We start from the raw sequence: 5,424 nt of genomic DNA on the forward strand, positions 1-5,424 counted from the left end.
AAAGCTTGGGAAATCTTTTTGTATCCAAATCCGGCTTTAAACTTCTCCACAACAGTATCTCGGACCTGCCTGGTGTGTTCCTTGGTTTTCATAATGCTCTCTGCACTTTAAACAGAACCCTGAGACTATCACAGAGCAGGTGCATTTATACGGAGACTTGATTACACACAGGTGGATTCTATTTATCATCATCGGTCATTTAGGACAACATTGGATCATTCAGAGATCCTCACTGAACTTCTGGAGTGAGTTTGCTGCACTGAAAGTAAAGGGGCCGAATAATATTGCACGCCCCACTTTTCAGTTTTTTATTTGTTAAAAAAGTTTAAATTATCCAATAAATGTTGTTCCACTTCACCATTGTGTCCCACTTGTTGTTGATTCTTGACAAAAAAATTAAATTTCATATCTTTATGTTTGAAGCCTGAAATGTGGCGAAAGGTTGCAAGATTCAAGGGGGCCGAATACTTTTGCAAGGCACTGTATTAAGGGCAACATAAATTAACTTGACGTGATAAAATGTCTTTTTCTACCAAAACCCCCTTTCCTCCAAAGTGAAGATTTACTTTGGGAACGAACAAACATGGAAGTTTCTTGCATCGCCATGGAAACAAGCATGAACCGACCGTGACCGACATCTTAATGCAAAGAGGCAATAAGGGAAGGGGGTAAAAGCTTTTGACTGTGGAATGTGGAGGAAGATACTCGGATGATCCAGAAAGGAACAGACAACACACAGGTCAAGCAGTCCGAAACAGCTGGTACCTAAAAGCATTTTTAACGTCAGTGTCAAGGTTTCCGAGAACTGCTCGACATTGCTGAGTGCGCCAAAAGAAAAGGCTCTTGTCAGCTTTGCAGTCACACGGTTGCTCTTAACAGGCACAGGGTCAGGCACAGGCCTCTCCTCCAGGCACACCAATCGGATTGGAGGAAGGCGGAGAGAAATGATGTCATATCGTCAGAGGCAACGCTCCACTTGATGTAGGAGGATGGGGAGGAGAGCAAGACAAGTCATAGGCCAATTTTAGACAAATACTGTACATACATATATACTGCCCTCTTCAGGACAACATTGGAAAGTGCATTTGTGTGGGCATTTTCACTGCAAAGAGAACAGGTGTGGAAAAACCCCGAAGAAAGAGAATAATGAGAATAATAATCATGGAAAAATTAAAACTATAAGTGTATGTAGTTCTGAATTAATGAAAATATATTTTTTAAGAATAAAATTCAAAAACACATTTTTAGAGGTAGTTTTTCCTTTTGATTTTATATTCATTTTCCAATTTTTGAAAAAAAAAATCCCACTACGCTTGTCCCTACTTTTTTTTTAGTAAATAATAAGTAATATTTTTTTCAAGGATTTTTTAAATTATTAATCATTTAAGAGAGAAATATTTGGGGGGTATTGTTTTATTGTTCTTTTTTTCCCCCTAATCAAAAAAAGTCAATCTGAAAATATGTTTGCATAATTTGAATTTCTTGAAAATATGAGGGGTTTCTGCCCCCCATAACCTTTTCTTTACATTTTGATTGTGTTTAGTTCAGGCAAGACATTTTTACAAATGATGACAATTAGGTTATATTTTTTGTAGGGCTGTCAAACGATTAAAATTTTTAATCGAGTTAATCACAGCTTAAAAATTAATTAATCATAATTAATCGCAATTCAAACCATGTATAAAATATGCCATATTTTTCTGTAAATTATTGTTGGAATGTAAAGATAAGACGGATATTTAAATTCAACATACTGTACTTAAGTACTGTATTTATTGATTATAACAATAAATCATCAAGATGGCATTAACATTAACATTCTGTTAAAGCGATCCATGGATAGAAAGACTTGTAGTTCTTAAAAGATAAATGTTAGAACAAGTCATAGAAATTTTATATTAAAACCCGTCTTAACGTTTTCGTTTTAATAAAATTTGTAAAACTTTCAATCAAAAAATACACTAGTAGCTCACCATTGTTGATGTCAATAATTACACAATTCTCATGGTGCTGAAACCCATAAAATCAGTCGCACCCAAGCGCCAGCAGAGGGCGACAAAACAAAAAAAACACAAGTAACAAGTGGACATCACACTGCTGTCATTTTAATCTGTTTGAGCGGGCATGTGCGTTAATTGCGTCAAATATTTTAACGTGATTAATTTAAAAAATTAATTACCGCCCGTTAACGCGATCATTTTGACAGCCCTAATTTTTTGGAAAAAAATCATATTTATATCCTTTTTGTAGTTTTCAGAGAAAAAGTTTTTGTTCAATTACAAAAATGATTATGAAGATTCATTTCTGATTATGTTTTTTTTTTTCTTTTTATTGAAACAAATCAAATTAAGTTAGGACACCTGGTAGCATAAATCTGCAAACAACTGATGCCTGTTATTATTTTAAAAAATATATATATATATTTTTAAATGATTGCTGGAGTCCTCTGAATTTATTTTAGAAAATTGTAAATACATTTAATCTTAAAAACATCAATCATTTTATGATTGGCTAAGTAACATCTTTAATTTAAGAACCATCCACTCCATTTACAGTGATGGCCAAAAGTATTGGCACCCCTGCAATTCTGTCAGACAATGCTCAATTTCTCCCAGAAAATGATTGCAATTACAAATGCTTTGGTGGTAACAATTTCTTTTATTTTGCTTGCAATGAAAAAAAAAAACAAAAGATAGTGGGGGGAAAAATCATTATCATTTTACACAAATCTCCAAAAATGGGCCGGACAAAAGTATTGGCACCCTCAGCCAAATACTTGGTAGCACAACCTTAAGACAAAATAACTGCGACTAAACACTTCCGTTATCAATAAATATCTATATATAGATATCCTCACACTGGGCTCTTTATTATGCTGCAAAATTTGTTGGTAGTCTTCAGACTGTATAATGCCATGCACACGGTCAAGCAGTCCAGTGTCAGAGGTAGCAAAGCAACCCCAAAACATCAGGGAACCTCCGCCATGTTTGACTGTGGGGGCCGTGTTCTTTTCTTTGAAGGCCTTGTTTTTTTGTTTTTTTTTTCCCCCTGTAAACTCTATGTTGATGCCTTTTCCCAAAAAGCTCTACTTTTGTCTCATCTGACCAGAGAACATTCTTCTAAAACGTTTTTGGCTTTCTCAGTAAGTTTTGGCAAACTCCAGCCTGTCTTTTTAATTAATATCTCTGGGTCAGAAGTGGGGTCTTCCTGGGTATCCTACCATAGAGTCCCTTCTCATTCAGACGCAGACGGATAGTATGGGTTGACACCGTTGTACCCTTGGATTGCAGGACAGCTTGAACTTGTTTGGATGTTAGTCGAGGTTCTTTATCCACCATCCACACAATCTTTCGTTGAAATCTCTCGTCAATTTTTCTTTTCCGTCCACATCTAGGGAGGTTAGCCACAGTGCCATGGTCTTATCACATTTATTGATGACACTGCGCACGGTAGACACAGGAACATTCAGGTCTTTGGAGAAGGACTTGTAGCCTTGAGATTGCCCATGCTCACAATTTTGCATCTCAAGTCCTCAGACAGTTATTTGGTCTTCTTTCTTTTCTCCATGCTCAATGTGGTACACACAAGGACACGGGACAGAGCTTGAGTCAACTTTAATCCATTTTAACTGGCTGCAAGTGGGATTTAGTTATTGCCACCACCATGTGCCACAGGTAAGTAACAGGTGCCGTTAAATACACAAATTAGAGAAGAATCACAAGATTTTTTAAAGGGTGCAAATACGTTTGTCCGGCCCATTTTTGGAGTTTTGTATAAAAGGATAATGATTTAATTTTTTTCCCATTCTATTTTGTGTTTTGTCATTGCAGGCTAAATAAATGAGGTTATTAATACCAAAGCATTTGTACCGTATTGGCCTGAATATGAGACGGTATTATTTGCATTGTAATAAGACTGAAAAAGAGGAGGTCGTCTTATATTTGCGGTCTAGACATTATACCCATTCACGACGCTAGATGGCGCCAGATATCATTGAAGCGATGTTCTGTCATGACAGATCTCAGCTACTCTCAAGTTTAACCAGTTTGCATTATTTTATTGCAATGTTTGTCCTTATTCAGATTTGTTTCAAGACTACAGTTACAGTTAGACTTCACTTTGATGGTTAATGCAGTAATTGCAATTTTGTTGTTTTATCACAATAGATTGGTTTATTTACATTTCAAAAACCAGAAGCCATTCATTTACGAATGTGAATGCACTTTAGTTTACATTAGGGCTGCAGCTATCGATTATTTTAGTTGTCGATTAATCGATGAACTAGTTAGTTCGAGTAATCGATTAATCGGATAAGTGACATGAAAAATTAAAATACCTGAGCTGAACCTCAAATTATATTAAAAAAAAAAAAAAAGAAAAAGAGGATCGATGTACAACAAAAGAACAATTGGCTAACTTAAGCTGGCAGACTTTTGCTATTTAAATGCTATAAAATGCTAACTTTTTTCTTTTTTTTTTTTTTTTTTTTTTTTTTACAATGCTCTTAACAAATGGTTAAGACACATATTGCCACAAAAAAAAAAACGGCTAAATATGTCTATGAACTAAATTATGAATGCATAAAAAAACATGAGTTCAAACAAAAACTTAGCTTACGTTGGTCTTAACAGGGAGCAATTGGATTCAGCCATGTAAAATGAGGCAGACCAGAGGGCAGTGTATCCACCCCAATCAGTAAAACTAAATGCAAACACTTTCAACATAAACCATTACAATGCCACTTTAATTAAACGAATAAAATTTAATTCGAATATTTTTTTCTAATCGAATACTCGAGTTAATCGATTAATCGTTGCAGCACTAGTTTACATATTTAAATGTTCAGATATTAAGATTTGAATGAGGCAAAATAACATGCTTTTTCTCTCAAATATATTGTTTGAATCATTTGTTTCGGATGTACTGTAATTATTTTCTGTATAAAAATTAATTTGGTGTTCAAAAAGTCTTTTTTCAAACTTGAGTCTTGAAAAAGAGGGGGTCATCTTACAATCAGGGCCTTCTTATATTTGGGCCAATACGGTAATTTCAAGCATTTTCTGGAAGAAATTTAGCATTGTCCATTGGCCAGCAGTGTAAACTGAGAGGACTCGCTGTGAATGCTCACCTTTCAGTGCCATTGACAGCGCTCAACGTTCAATTTATTTTGACTGGGAATGAACAGTTCATTCCCAGTCAAAATGAATCGGACTAGTTAAAGCATAAGTTAATTGTACATGAATTTAAATGACTTGGCAAGTGACGATTCAACAATGTTCTATTTGTCCACTTGTCAAGCTCCTCGCAACTAGAAGTTCCTAATTTAAGTGTCGCAAGCAGCCCCTCCCCCCCCTGCATTCCCCTTTTATAGTTGGTCGAGGGGCTCACTCAGCCACAGTGCAGTTCATTCCCCCTTCTGACTTC

Source organism: Corythoichthys intestinalis, chromosome 6, assembly GCF_030265065.1.
Source record: "Corythoichthys intestinalis isolate RoL2023-P3 chromosome 6, ASM3026506v1, whole genome shotgun sequence".
Taxonomy (NCBI): Eukaryota; Metazoa; Chordata; class Actinopteri; order Syngnathiformes; family Syngnathidae; genus Corythoichthys; species Corythoichthys intestinalis.